This window comes from Coloeus monedula (genome assembly GCF_965178545.1).
Source record: "Coloeus monedula genome assembly, contig: HAP1_SCAFFOLD_80, whole genome shotgun sequence".
NCBI classification, from domain to species: Eukaryota; Metazoa; Chordata; class Aves; order Passeriformes; family Corvidae; genus Coloeus; species Coloeus monedula.
The window spans coordinates 128870-144361 of record NW_028120818.1 but is presented as its reverse complement, the minus strand read 5'-3'; the positions used below and the strand labels follow the sequence as shown (position 1 = coordinate 144361).

General features: G+C 51.7%; 1 pseudogene across 1 annotated transcript in view; it reads left to right on the top strand.

Annotated features, from left to right (window-relative positions):
• The window catches only part of LOC309585599 (olfactory receptor 14J1-like), a 33607-nt pseudogene extending 19000 nt beyond the window's left edge, over positions 1-14607 (top strand). The window contains exons 2-3 of the transcript in view: positions 14141-14214; positions 14508-14607. The product of the transcript in view is annotated as an olfactory receptor 14J1-like (transcript). The remainder of the gene's footprint in view (positions 1-14140; positions 14215-14507) is intronic.
• Positions 14608-15492: the final 885 nt, after the last annotated feature.

Below are 15492 nucleotides of genomic sequence, written 5' to 3'. Positions count from 1 at the left end.
TTGGGGCCTCTAGGTGGCTTCTGGGAGGTTGCAGTGAATTTGGGGAAGGTGCCAAAACCCCCTGCAATTTGGGGGGCTGAGGTGAAGTCCCCACATTTTGGGAGGGTGAGGGGATCCCAATTGGGAGGGGGTCCTGCTGCTTTGCACCCCTTAAGTGGGGTGAGAATTGGGCAAGGAAGGAAGGAAGGAAGGAACAAGGAAAGGAAGGAAGAAAAGAAAAATAGAAGAAAGAAAAAAAGAAAGAAGGAAAGAGAGCAACAAGAAATAATAAAAAAGAAAAAAAAAGAAAAAAATTAAAAATGAAGGAAGGAAGCAAGAAAGATATAATAAAAATGAAAAAAAAGAAAAGAAGAAAGGAAGAAGATCAAAAGACATATAAAAAAGGAAATGAAAGTGATTAAAAAAGAAAAGAATTAGAAAGAAAGCAAGACTAAATAACATGAAACCAACAAGGAAAAATTATTTAAAAAGAAAAGAAAAATCATTAAAAAGATGAAGCAAGGAAGCAAAAAGATAATAAAAATGAAAGAAAGGAAGAAAAGAGGAAAGAAAGAAAGTGAAAGAAAAGAAAAATTAACAAGAAAATGAAAAAAGTGAAGAAATTAGAAAAGAAGAAAGAAACAAAGAAATGAACAAAGAAAGCAAGAGTACATAACATGAAACCAACAGAAAAATAAAAGGAAAAGAAAAAAAAAGAAGAAAGAAAGAAGCAAGGAAGAAAGAAAAAAAGAACAGAAAGACACAAGAAAAAAACAAAAGAAGAACAGAAAGAAAGCCAAAAGAGAATGAAGGAAAACACAAAGCAACAAAAAAAATTTAAAAGAAAGAAAAAAAGATAAAAGAGTGAAGTATGAAGAAAGCAAGCTAAAAGAAATCAACACGAAAATTTAAAAAGCAAAGGAAAGTAAAAGATAAAGGAAAGACTCAATAATGTGAGACCAAGAAGAAAAATGAAAAAATAAAATGAAGAAAGCAGCAAGAAACAATTAAAGAACCAAGAGAAATATTGAAAAATGAAGAAATAAAGAAAAAAGCAAGAAGGTAATAAAAATGAAAGAAGGAAAGGAAGAAAAAAAGAAAGACTGAAAACATGAAACCAACAAGAAAATAAATGTTAAGAAAAGTCAAAAAAAGAAGAAAGAAACAAGGAAGAAAGAAAATGACAGAAAGAAAGACATGAGAAAAAATAAAAGAACAAGAGAACCAAAGAAAGCAGAAAAAGAAAGAAAGATGAAAAACAGAAAGCAACAAAGACAAGAAAAAGAAAAAAGGTAAAAAAATGAAGGAAAGAAAAAAGAAGGAAAGAAAATGAAAAGAAATCCACAAGAAAATTTAAAAAGTTAAGAAAAAGAGAAGAAGAAAGAAAGACTAAGTAATGTGAAACAAAAAAACTTTAAAAAAAAAAGAGGAAAGAACCAAAAAAGAAGGAGAAAAGAAAAAAAAGAAAGAAAGACACAAGAAAAAATAAAAGAAAGAAGAAAGAAAGAAAGAAGAAAGCAACAAAAAAATAGGAAAAAGAAAGAAAAAAGATGAAAGAATGAAGAAAGAAAGCAAGCTAAAAGAAATCCAGGAGAAAATGAAACCCTTGTGCCACTGCGGGACCTTGTGCAGCCAAGGAGAGCATTGTGAGAGTGCGGGGCCACGGAACCAAGGGACCATTGGGACCTTGTGGGGCCTCCTGGACTCAAGGGACCATTGCCACACTGTGGGGCCTCATGGAATGAAGGGTCCATTGTGCCACTGCAGAGCCAAGGACACCATGGTTACACTGCGGGGCCATGGAACCAAGGCACCATTGGGACACCCCGTGGCCTCATCCTCTGGAATTCCAACACATCTGAGGGATGGCAGCACCTGCAGGCAGCATGGAAGGATTCTGGGGAGAGCCTTTGATCCCTGCTCCAAAGGAAATCAGAGAAAGAGCCCTGCTCAGATCAAGGCACCTTTTCCTTTTCCTTTTCCTTTTCCTTTTCCTTTTCCTTTTCCTTTTCCTTTTCCTTTTCCTTTCCCTTTCCCTTTCCCTTTCCCTTTCCCTTTTCCTTTTCCTTTCAAGGTGTAAACTGTTGACCTGCCTGTAAGGTGCAGCAAAAGCTTTGCAGGGTTTGGTTCAAGGTCCCCAAGGCTGGAACAGGGAAGTGTTGGAGTCCCTTCTAAGAGAAGGCTTGGAGTCTTTGTGCCATGACTGCCTGGGATGCATGGAACAAGTGTGTTCTGGCAGACTCTGGGACCTCGAGAGCAATCCCATGCAGGAGCCAGCACTGGCCCTGCACCCTGGTGGGAGCAGCGTGGTGCGGATGGGAAACGGGCAGCTGGGTGTGCAGTGGCAACCTCGAGCCAGGTCCTAGAAGGCCAGGCTTTAGCTTTGAACAGAGCAGCACAAAAAGCAGAATGAATGACCTTGCCTAGAAATCCCTGAAGGACAAAGGGTGACCATATGGACTGATTTGAACTCTGGGTTTGCAATAATACACGCCCAGGGAGCCACATGGAAGGAAAGGGCACAGAGGTCTCCAGTGAGCACAAAAAGAAATCAGTCCCCTACTGCAGAGTGTGCCAAAGCCAAAAGAAGTGGCCCTGGTGCCCTTGTAAAGCCCATGGGTTTGGAGACTCCCCAGGTAATCCAGGGAATCCATTGGCTGACCAAACAGCTCAAGAGGGGGCTGCAAAAGCTCTCCTTGCACTAATACCTAGCAAAAACTGGAATGTTCTGCAACACAAACCAGATTCCAGTGATCAGGACAGGCAGTCAGCCCCAGCAGCAGCAGCAGCTACGGAAAATCCCAGCAGGTGATTGGTAACCCCGTGTGGGCAGGTAATTGTAGCTCCACAATTAATGTAGAACGGAACTAAAACATCAGCAAACACAGGAGGAAATGGAGAATCTGGTGGCCAGCTTACAAAGGCATCTAGTAAGCACCAAAATGGCAAAAAATGATAGATCAGTTGTTGAGAAAGATGGGATTGGTTTTGAAGGAAGAAGGCTGCCTGCAGGGCTGGTTAAATGGGAATCACCAGGTGATTTTGGCCAACTGATTTTGCAGAAGTGCCCAGGCAGAAGGGGACTGACACATTTTGGCATTGATGGATCCTTTTTCTGGATGGCCAGAAGCTTTCCCATGTGGCACCAACAAGACAAGGGAAGGCTCAGAAGTTTTGCAGAAATGAATATTTAATAGCACTGGGACTAACTCTTGTAAGCCTTAAAAGGTGCATGGTTCTCAACAGATCATTGGGGCTGGACTCGCCTGTACATCCTTTCCAACCAGGAGATGCGGTGTGCACCAGAACCTGGAATTTTGGAACAATCCAGCCAAAGTGGAAGGGACCATCTCAAGTCCTCCTGGTAACCTACCCTGCACTCAAGGTAGAAGGAATCCAACTCGGGCTTCATCACATGTGGGTAAAACCAGCGAGCACACATTAAACACAGCAGAAACAAGACTGACTGACACCGTGGGGTTTGGGGTTTTACATAAATCCTATTGTTTTAGGTATTGAATATGATTTTCTAAGGGGATACTATTTATTGGATCTGGATAAAGATGATCAATAATTGTGTATTTATAATAATAATAGAAACAATGTTCCTGACTTCTGGGAAGGGAAATGCGGTTTTCAAAGTCAGTTCAAGGTGTTGGCAGATGACAGAATGTAACCCCTGTAACAGCTTGTTTGCCAACACCAGCCTCTGCAGAAAATCCAGTGCCATGGGGAGCTTCAGTCAACAATTTGACAAAAATCTGGGAACACGTGTGGGAAGGAAATAGCACCCAGGGCACCTGGACAGGGATGGAAGGAGAATATTCCTTACCATGGACACATCAGAACAATAGTGCTGAGAATTGTAACATCTCCAAAGCGGATCTGGAAATTACATCAGGAAATATTGATCAGCTGACAGATTGCACTGATACCCCCTGGGGCTGTCAAATTCCAGCAGTCTGGAATGGCCCTCAGACAGGACACTGGGAATGTTTCCAGCCAGTTCAGGGGTGTCTGGGCTGGGCAGGGAGCCCAGGCCTCCCACAGGACCCCTTAGAGGTGGGTATAAAATATCCAGATTTAACAAGGTCAAGGCCAAAGGATCCCAGGACCAAGGAAAAGTGGGATTGCCCTGGGACAGACACTTGAGCTGTTTGGAATGCTGAGGTCCAGCGGCTCCTGGCTGTGGCCCAGGCTCTGAGGCTGGGCTGTGTTTGTAGAAATGATTCTGCCTTTCTCAGGGACACCTGGGCTGAGCCAACAAACAAGGAGCCTTGGAGAGGCACAGAGTGTCAGCAGGACACGGTCAGATCCTTAGGAGCCCCAGGATGGGTGGGAAGGGATGGAATTTGGAGCACACGTTTGCCCCTGGGAGAATCAGGAGCACCACGGACACTGGGGGTATGAACGTTCCGTCCCTCGTGCAAGGAGTCACCACTGGGAACCCGACTGTGGGGAAAGGTTAAAGGGGATGGAACTGGGAAACATCCCAGTGCGGGAACTCCAGCGGGATGGATTTTAGAATCCATCTCTGCTCCGCAAAGATCTGCCTTTAGGAACAGACCAGCCCCACACCATTGGGCTCTGCCAATGGGAACTTCAGTGAATGCAGCTCCTTTGGGGTTTGCTGAAATAAAGGAACAATTGCCAGCCCCAGCTAAAATGACCTTCCAGAGCAGATTGGCTTTAGCCCTATTGCTGCTACATGGACAGGGAGTGTGTGGATTCTTGAACTGAAACAGCAACACTTGTTGTGTGCACATTCCAAATGTGATGCTGGGTTGGATGATCAGGTAGAGAGGATAAAATTGGTTGCTGCATCCAGCAGGGAATTAAGGGGAGGGTTAGACAGTAACTGTTTGGATAAAATATTTAGAGGACTTGGATTTTCCCTGACTGATGGTTGGCCTCACTTTTGCAAAGTCTAACTGGGATCACAGCACTACTTGTGCTTATGACACTTGCTTTGAGCTGTGTAAAGAACATGGCTGTGAAAGCAGCTGAGAAACTCGTGGGGTGTGAGTAAAGGAGCAGAGTGAGGCTTCTGAAAGCTTGAAGGGAAGAGAAGCTTCACAGCCCTCCAAGGGGGGGAAATTTGCCAGATGAAAAACCGTTTGCACCTGGTGGGTTCATACAATGCTTCTTCTCCAAAAGCCACTGGCCATGGACCCGCCCAAGGCTGATTCTGTAGGCAGCAACCAGCCCAGGTGTGCCAACTTTCACCAGTTCACCGGGCAGTCAGGGCTGGCTTTGGGGTCAGCGACCACCAGGGACCCCCAAGGAGACCCCCAGGGCAGAAGAAGGGATGTGCAAAGGGGTGGGGGAAATCTGCAATGATTTTGGGGCAATGATGATCGTGTGTGTGTTTCTGGTGGGACAATCTGGGAATGTGTCTGTGAAGCACAGTCTGCAAACAGGAACATTCCTGAACTCGGCACCCACGGCTTTGGGAGGGGCTCTCCCCTCGTGCATCCGGCCCAATAAAGAATGCTGCTGCTTCGTGCTGCGCTGGTGCTGAGGAGGTTTTGTTTCACTGAAGTTTTGGTAACACCTCTGTGCCTGTGTCACAGACCCACAGAGCAGCTGTGATGTCAGGAAGGGGCTGTGTGACATCACAGAGTGAGCTGTGACATCACAGGGTATTGGTGTGACGTCACAGAGAGGGCTGGGCCATCCCAGAACAGGCTGTGACATCACAGAGTGGCTGTATGACATCATGGAGTCAGCTGTGTGATGTCACAGAAAGGCCTGTGACATCACAGGTGGTGTGTGACATCACAGAGTGGCAATGACATCGCATAGTGAGCTATGTGACCTCACAGAGTGAGCTGTGACAGCACAGACATGGCTGTGATATCACAGAGCAGAAGTCTGACATCATAGAGTGGACTATGACATCACTGAGTGGTTGTGACATCACAGAATGGGTTGTGACATCCCAGGGTGGCTGTGTGACATCCCAGGGGGTTGGATGCCATGGCAACCCTCAGCAGTTCCAGTTCCCTTGGAAACCCCCCCAGGCCCCATTGCTGCAGTCAGGCTCCGTGGCCACTTGCCCGCAGAGCTGTGGCTGCCCTCGGCTGCCATGGCAGCCCTCAGGACAGAGCGGTGCCGGGCTGGTGCCAGCTACAATTGCAGTGACACTCGCTGATGCCCTCAGGTGCCACGGCAGCGGCCACAGGGACCCGTTCCTCACTTTGGTGCCACGGACACCAACGCTTGGCCCCGCTGCCATGGGCATTGGCACGGTCACCTGCACTCAGGGCCCGTGGCCGGGCACTGCTGCCATGGACACGGGCACGCAGCCCTGGGCCACAGGCGGCTGCCGTGGCCACCAGCCCAAGGTCCCGTGGCCAGGGCCGGGGCCATGGAAAGGAACCCGTGGAGCCGTGGTGATGCTGGGTGGCCATGGGGTGCTGCTGTGGGCTGGGCCAGAGGGAATTTCCTTGCCAGCCCTTTCTCTGGGGCTGTGTTGGGCTCTGTGCTGAGCACAGCGTTGCTCACACTGAGATGGTTTTGTTCTTGCTCAGCTTGCACAGAGCCAAGGCCTTTCCTGCCCCTCGTCCGGCCACGCTGGTGAGGGGCTGGGGGTGCGGGGCAGCTTGGCAGGGGTCACAGCCAGGACAGCTGACCCCAACTGACCCCAGGCATATCCCAGACCACAGGACATCATGGCCAGGGTATAAAGTGGGGGGAACAAGGAGGAAGGGGGGACATTTGGAGTGAGGGGTTTTGTCTTCCCAGGTAACACTCAGGCAGGATGGGGCCCTGTTTTGCTGGTGGGCAGGGTCAGCACCAAAGACACAGACACCAACTGAAGGGGTTGTGCCATTTATAAAATGCAAATCTGCAAAAAGTCACAAAAGCATAAGCTCAGCAAAGCACATAATCATTAGCAAAGAATCACAGCAGGAGCAGCTCAGCAATGCCCCCAATCATCCCTGCCAAAGATTGCCTGCAGTGATTAACCAAGATGCAGCCCCAGTTCCCCTCAGACTTTAGCATCACCCAGAGCCACCCATCAGCTGGGGGAAGCTGTCCCAGCCAAGGACTGGAGAGCCACTCGCGGACACTGGGAATTCCTGCAGCTGCCTCCAGCCACAGCTGAGGCTCCAACCCCGCTGGGAGAGGGCCCAGCTTTGACAGTGCTGGAGAAACAAACTGACAGCACTTCTAGTGCAGGAACATCTGCTTTCATCCTCCTCTTGCCTTCCTCCTAAGCCTGGCCAGGGCTCAAGGAGGAGCCAAGGCAGCTGCCTTTGACCATACAGCCCCAAACAAGGCCAGATGTGGGATTTCATGTCCGGTTTCTAAATACAGAAAGGTAAATCTGTGTTTCACCAATGCCTGGTTACATAGAACATATTGTTAAAAGTACTTTGTTAATGAGTTAATGAGTGGGATACAAATATAACATTTGGTTTGAATGTTCATCAGGAGGTCAGCTGTGGCCCAGGGCCTGTTGTTCAGGCCTCACTCAGGGCCTGGTGTTCAGGCCTTGGAATTTCAATCAGTGCTTTGACCTAGACATGAACTGCAACCTTCATAACAATTCTTCTAATAATGGAGTCTTAGATTTAGGTATCAGGCATAAAGGCATCACCTCTTGTTCTCCAATTAAGTGCTGCTCAAGGTCATCACTCAGAGCTATAATTCACATTCCTTTTAAAACATGCCTCATTAGTTGCTATTCTCTGTTCTTTATCAAATCCCCCTTTTTCGTGAGACTGTGTCTCTTTTTAGACAAGTCTCAGTGCTCCATTTCCCAGCACAAAGTGTCACAACAGCTCTAACATGGAATCATAACACACCAAGTGCTCACACTGCAGTGATTACAGTGACTGCCACAAATGCATTTCGCAGCAGCCTCCAGTTTGGCAGCCCCAAAGCCAATCCCAGCAAGGAGAATTTTCTTCTTTCTGCCACTCTTCCACTGCTCTTCCCATCAAGGTGATTCCTGACTGTTGGACTTCAAACCCATCACTGATACCAGTGCAGCATTCCTGTCCTAGAATAGCCCAGGCTCCTCCTTGGCCAGCAGGCAGATAATCCAAGGCCATGCGGGTCTGCAGAGCCCCCGTTCGTGTTTGTGGGAGCTCACAGGATGTGCTGTTGGATATTTTAACAGTATCATTTGCTGCTTCTTCTAATAATCGATTCAGCTCGTTAATGTGAACTCCACAGGACGAGGCAGCGCATGTGGGGCACAGGGTGAACCAGAATCTTTGGCTTTCTGAAATCCAAGGCACTCTTTGGGTGGAAAATGTTCTCTTAACATATAACTCTTCCTTGCAGTTGTTGCTGAAGCACCCTAAAGGGAGGCATCACTCTTTTTCCTCAGTCTCATTGGGGTTAGGAACAATAATTCCATTGTCCATGGAGCTGGCACCTTTTTAATTCCAGAATAATGCCCCCAAGGTCCTTTGCTGTTCAGCTTTACCGCCGTGTCGGGGGTAACAAGGCTTGGTGGGGTCCTTTCCCCTTCGGCTGGAGAGGTGCCGGGTCCCAGTCCCTGAGGGGCACCCAGGCTCCTGGCTGGAATCCGTGTGGAAGTCACTCAGAGTCACATCAGCCTTCACATGGAGCCCCGTGGATCAGAGCATTTTCCAGAGGGGCCGTGGGGGCAAACAGGGAGATTGGGTCTGGCAGGATCTGTGAAACAATATCCTGTAACATCTCCTTGTTCTCACACAGAACACTTGGCTGCAGGGACACATTCCCATCGTTCCTGCCCGGGTTCCAGGGTTCAAACAGTGCTGTCTTTCCCCGGAGCTGTTCCTTCAGCTGCCTCGGGAGGGCCATTGGGCCTCTGGACCCACACTCGGGCTCCATTATTAGGACTGCTGGATCCAAACCCTTTCTCTCCACCGACAGTGGTCATTTGAGGTGGATCTCCTTTTTTCACAATTGTTTATAAACCTGCAGTATCAGTAATTGTGCCGGCCTGTCATGGAGTTAAATAATCCAATCTTGTTCACTATTGTTTACCAGAATTCCTTTGATTTCTCCTTGATAATCTGCATCAATTCCTCCTCCCATGACATGAACACTTTGCAAGGCCAAGCTCCAGCAAGCAGTTATCAAACCAAAGTGTCCCGGAGGAATCTGAATTCCTATTCCTGCATTGATAACTCTCCCTTGCTCCTGATTTATCCCAATTAATCCTAATGCAGGAAGGCCCAGCCCTGCAGCCTCTGGGGTGGCCCTGTCAGGGCCCATCGCACCCAGAACGATTTCCCAGGAAGTCCAAGTCTCCCTGTCCATGGGTGGATTTGCAGACTGGGTGCAGCCGGGCACACCCAGGGGTTTCCATTTCCCCAGCGGGCCCATTGTTAAGGCTATGGAGCACATCTGGGAGATGGGTTCTCCATCAGGACGGGTTCCCATCTCCGCATTTTTTCAGCTGCTCTTTTAACAACCCCTTCATCTGCTCAACCAATCCTGCAGCTTGTGCATAGCCTGGGATATGAAAAACCCAGCAGTCTTCATCACTCTCTTTTTCACAGGAACAGACAAAGCATTCCAGATCACAGTATCAGCAAACCCTATAAAAACAGCCAATTCCATCCCTTCCTCCTTTATTCATTGTATGCAATCTCACAGAGTTTACCAGTAACCTTTGGGTCCTGGCCAACCATTTTCTGGAGGGTATTTAGTGTTACATCTAATTATATAGTAGTATTATATAATAATAATAGTGTTACATCTAAAGAATTCGTATTGTCAGCACTATTTCACATTATTATTTATATACAATATAAATATTCTTTTATATATATATCAACTAGGATATTATTATTAGTTCACTTGCACAAAGACATTTGAGCTCAAGATTAAAAACTTCTTCTATTGCTCCATGTGGGAGCATTCCAACAACAATTGTTCCTTCTGTTGGTGCTGCTTCCAATACGCTGTTAACAAAATCCATCCTCCTCTTCCCAAACCCACAAGCTCTTTTCCTTTTTCCATATCCAATTTTGGGATGCATTTTAAGACATCCAGCGCTTCAGCTCCTTTTAACCAACTGCCCCACTGCTCGCACGGTGCTCCGACCGCAGCCCACTCCAGAGCCAGCGAACTCCAGGGAAGCTCTTCCCATCTGGGATTTCGGACAGGACTGATTCCTTACATTTACATTTAAAAAGTGACATTTTGGTGCAATCCGGCCAGACTACGCCAGTTTTGTTGTACCAGTGGGCAGGGCCAGCACCAAAGACACAGACACCAACTGAAGGAACTGTGTCATTTGCTACAGCTCAAAGCAGCAAAGAATCTCAGCAGGAGCAGCTCAGCAATGCCCCCAGTCATCCCTGCCAAAGATTGCCTGCAGTGATTAACCAAGATGCAGCCTCAGTTCCCCTCAGACTTTAGCATCACCCAGAGCCACCCATCAGCTGGGGGAAGCTGTCCCAGCCAAGGACTGGAGAGCCACTCGCGGACACTGGGAATTCCTGCAGCTGCCTCCAGCCACAGCTGAGGCTCCAACCCCGCTGGGAGAGGGCCCAGCTTTGACAGTGCTGGAGAAACAAACTGACAGCACTTCTAGTGCGGGAACATCTGCTTTCATCCTCCTCTTGGCTTCCTCCTAAGCCTGGCCAGGGCTCAAGGAGGAGCCAAGGCAGCTGCCTTTGACCATACAGCCCCAAACAAGGCCAGATGTGGGATTTCATGGCCTTGTCTGGTGTCTAAACACAGAAAGGTCAATACATGTTTCACTAATGAGAGGATACATCAATCACAACACTAATGATCATGCATATTTCGGTAATGAGCAGATACAAAGATAACCTTTGGTTGGAAGGTTCATCCAGAGGTCACCTTTGGCTCAGGGCCTCTTGTCCAGGCCTTGGCACTTCAGGGATGTGGTTTAGTGCTGGGCTTGACAGTGCTGGGTTAATGGTTGGACTCGATGAGCTCAGAGGTCTTTTCCAACAGGAAGGATTCTGTCATTCCAGGATTCTGTCTGCTGCATTCAGCCAGGTCCATGGCACCAGCATTACTTTGGTCAAAAGTCTCCTCTTGCTCAGCTCTTGTGGCCTAAGGCTTCAGCTCCTTCAGCTCCTGGTGCTGAGCTGCTCATGCTGAACGAGATGACTCGGAGAGAAGAATACAGTTCATCCAATTCCTTCTGGCACACGGAGAGGGGAGGCTGTGAAAACAGGAGCATTGTTTGCTGTGGCCTCCTCTGTGCCCTTCACGCCTTTCAGCGCTTTGAAACAGCCAAGAGCTTTCTCCAAGAGTGTAATGGAGCAGCTGTTCCTGCTCCCAGCTCTCGCCCTTCCCAGTCTCTGCCCTTGGCTGCTTTTGTCCCTCTTGCTGTGCCCTCTGTGCCCCCGGGGCTCGGTGGCTGCTGCCCAGGGCTGTGGCACTGGCACAGATCCAGTGCTCGAGACCCTCCTTTCTCTGCCCTCGGAGCTGCCTGCTCACAGCAGCCTTTTCCATCTGCAAGCTCCACATGGACAGGGAGTGCCCACCTCTGCTCCTTGCACACCCTCCAGGAGCCCAGGGCTGCCATCTGCAGTCCCTGCTGGCACTGAGGGCTCCCAGGTGCCCCAGGCTGCTGTGACACCGCTGCCAACGGGAGGGAACAGCGGCAGGGGCTGTGCTGAAAGTCAGCTCCATTTGCTGCTGCTGCTGCTGCTGTGGGGGTCATTTGTCCAGCCCTGCCCCAGAGCCAGGGATCAGATCCAGGCCCTGCTGCTGCTCCCTCGGGATCAGGCACAGTTTGGGTGTTGCTGTCAGTGCCAGCAGGAGCGGGCGCTGGAGCAGCGGGTGCTGACAGTGCCCCGAGCCCCGGGGCCCGAGGGGTGCCTGGGCTGCGGGGCTGGCAGGGAGCTGCCCCTTGTTCTCCCTGTGCCTCACGCAGAGCTGGGCCACTCACAAGTGGGGCAGCACAGCAAACAGGGAGCCTGCGAGTCTCTGCCAGCCCTGTCTGCTCAGAGATTGGGCCTTGGAGCTGCAGGGGGACAAAGGCAGCTGCTTCTGCTCCCTCTGCATGTCCCCATGTTCAGCAGTGCTGCTCCATCATTTAGGATATGTTTTCTGTTTAAATAATTAGAAAAACAAAAAAGAAAAAACCCAGAAAATATTATGAAACATAAAACCAAAACCCAAATGTGGAGTGAAAAGTCTTTTGTAACTCTAAATTAAGAGGTAACTGATCTTTTCAAAAAGACAACTCAGGTATTTGTAAATATGCTGAGGGCATTGATCCATCTTACTGACCTCAGCAGTCCTTTGTTAAAGATTTTGGGCTTTGTTTCCAACATTGTTATTTTAAATTGTGGTTGAAGCAATAGGAAATTGCTTGTGCCCTGCCAGCTCCGAGCAGGACTGGCAATCTAAACTCTGTCCCACCCCAACTCATGGAGAAGATGCCCTTCCTTCTCACCCTGCAATGAGCTGCACATTCCCTTGGAAATTGTCAGGGGGTTCTTAAAGACACCAAGTCCCACTCAGGGCTTTTTGCTCTGCTTTGGTCGTGGAGAAGGGCGATTCTTCATCCATCAGCTCCAGACTGCACTGCCTCAGGAACACGGCCCACTCGCCAGGTTGGGCCCACTCGCGGCACTTCCAGAGGAGGAAGAAAGTGCAATGGCACAATTCCAGCCCAAAAGGAAGGAAGAGTGGGACAGACAGAACACCCTGTGCAGATCCAGGCGTTCAGCTGGGACTGTGCAGAGTTTGGGTTCTTGCCAGTGGGATGTGTGTCCCTGACTGCAATCTCTTGGCCTGCACCAGAGTCTCACTCACCTGCAAAAGCAGAAAGCTCCGTCGCTGTGCTCGCAAGGGGCTCGTCTGATGCAAAGCTGTCAGAGCCCTGTGAGGGGAGAGCGGGCCCAGCCGTGCCCAGGGCTGAGCCCCAGCAGAGCCCTGGCAGAGCCCGGAGCAGCCTCAGCATCGGCAGAGCCCGGCTGTGAGGAGAGAAAGCAGAACCCGCCCGTCAGCTGAAGCCTCCTGTCCCCTTGTCCCAGCCGCTCGCAGTGCCCAGGCCGTGCTGGCCGTGCTCAGAGCTGGGCCCAAAGCTGCCCAGCATTGCTGCCTTTGGGAGCAGAGCAGCAGGGCAGGACATGTGCCCAGCCTGCAGCCAGCCATGGCACAGCCACCTCCTCAGCAGCTGCCCAGAGCCCAAAAGCAGCTTGGCAGCCACTGAAGAATTCCCTGCAGCCGCCCCAGCAAAGGGGGAACCTTTGGTGCCCGGCCAGGCCGTGCCATGCCCAGCTCTGGCAGCATCCCCCTGGCTCTGGACTCACCTGCACACTGGCCGTGGAGCGTGTCTTTGGAGAAGGTGCCACAATCAAAGGCCATCATCTTCAGCTGCCGCTGGCCAGCTCCAGGAAGAGGTTGTCGGCCTTGAGCTCGGCCTTGGTGGCTCCAGCAGCAGCAGCCCCACCTGCTACAGCTTCTCCAGGGGCTCCTTCTCCTTCCCTGGGGCCACACCAGGCTCTCAGCGTTCTGCCCAGGGCCCCAGCAGACAATCAATGAACCAGACAAGCAAAACCAGAGGGGATGGTGGCCACCAGTGCTTGCCAGAGCAGGCCTCCAGCTCAGCTGCAGCCCAAGAGCTGCGTGTTCCCTTCTGATGCTCCCTGCTCAGAGCTACAGGCAGGACAAAAGAGTCTGCTTTGCTTTGCCACTGATTGCCAAGAGATGGGTGGGGCTGTTCCCTGCCAGGCCCCTGGATCACACTGTGCCCGTGGCTCTCTGCCATCCTCTAGGGCACATGAACACCCTGCAGCCAAGGGTCACGGAAGAGCTCTTCCAAGGACGGCCTGGCCAAGGGCTGCATGGACAAGCACCTCTTCAGAACATCCTGGCACTCTGGGCACAGAAAGCAGAAACCACCAGTCAGCTGCAGAAGGATCCCGCCCGCTTTGCCCCCTGTTCCCGTGCCCAGGCCATGCTGGCTGTGCCCAGAGCTGTGCCTAAACTTGCCCATGCATTCTGTGCTTTGGAGGCAGCAGGAGAGCAGGACATGTGCCACCTGCTCAGAGCTGCCAGAGCAGGATGCTCCTGAGCCCGCTGCTGCCTCCCAGCACTGCTATTCCCCCCGTGCCGCAGAGATGAGGTAGCCACCTGGAGAGAGCCGTCGTGGGAACAGGATCCGCCCCCAGATGATCTCCTGGCCCCTCCTGAACGGGTGCTTCCCCACCACCAGGTGGTACAGCAGGAGGCCCAGGGACCAGATCGTCGCTGCCTCGCCGTGGTAGCGTTGGTGGTGGATCCACTCGGGTGGGCTGTACAACAGGGTTCCTGTGGAACACAGACCGAGTCCATCAGGGGATGCTGCTGCTCCCAGAGCCTCGCCCCAGCATCCCTGGGCACGCAGGGGCTGCACCAGTGGCACATGGGGTGACCCGCTGCCCTCCTGCCAGCACCTGTGACTTGTGTACAAACTTGGGGTTGGAAAAGAGGCCACTGGTGTTGGAAAAGGGCAGTGGAAGCCCTGGGGAGGCCCAACCATGACATGCAAATGAAAAACCCACCCAGTGGTGGCGAAACCCCACTCTCCTCCCTGCCTCCAGCGCCCCAAGAAACATCAAGAAGCCAAGGCAAACCAGGGCAGCAGAACAGTCCAGGCCCTTCCTCACCTGCACACCAAACCGGCCGGTGCACGGGGTCTGACCCCCCTCTCTGCTACCCCCACGGGAGATTTTGTTGGGCTGGCTGCCCCCGTTCCAGCCCCAGCCCAGGGCAGAGTGGGTGCTGAAGGCTGGCAGCAGGGCTGGGAACTGCCCCCTCCCAGCCCCACCCTAAAGCAACTTGGCTTAAGAATTAATCCCATCCCGGCAACAATGAGGGAAAGCCGCGGTGCCACACCCAGGCTGGGCCATGAGATGCCCAGGAGCATCCCCTGGGAGGGCTCACCTGCAAACTGAGTGTAGGCTGTGTCCTGGAGGAAGGCGCCGCAGCCAAAGTCGATCAGTTTCAGCTGCCCGGTGGCCAGGTCGAGCACGATGTTCTCGGGCTTGATGTCCCGGTGCAGGACCCCGCAGCTGGTGCAGTGCCGCACGGCCTCCAGCACCTGGCCGAACAGCCCCCGCGCCTCCTCCTCGGGCAGGAACCTCCGCTCCGCCAGCAAACCCGACAGGTCCTGACACCGCTCCGGACGCTCCAGCACCAGCAAGAAGCTGCTGGGCAGCTCAACCCACTCCAGGAGCCGGATGACACCACGGAACCCAGTGGACACCTTGTCCAGCAGCACGATCTCCAGGGGCGCACGGGCGCCGTCGGGCTGCGGGAGGAGCACGGTGCCGTCAGCGGGGCTGAGGCCGTGCCAGGGCTCTGGGACCCCTCACCCAGCCCGGGACGCTCTGCGCCCCCCGCTCAGCCCCCGCCCGCTCTCCCTCCGGGGCTCCCGGCGGCTCCCACCCCGCCGGGCCCCGGCTCCTCGCCGCCCGGCACGCCCCGGCTCTGCCGCTGGCCCCGCTCACTCACCAGCTCGCCCCAGTGCCGGACGCGGTCCCGCGGCACGCATTTGATGGCCACCTGCGAGCAAGGGGCAGCAGC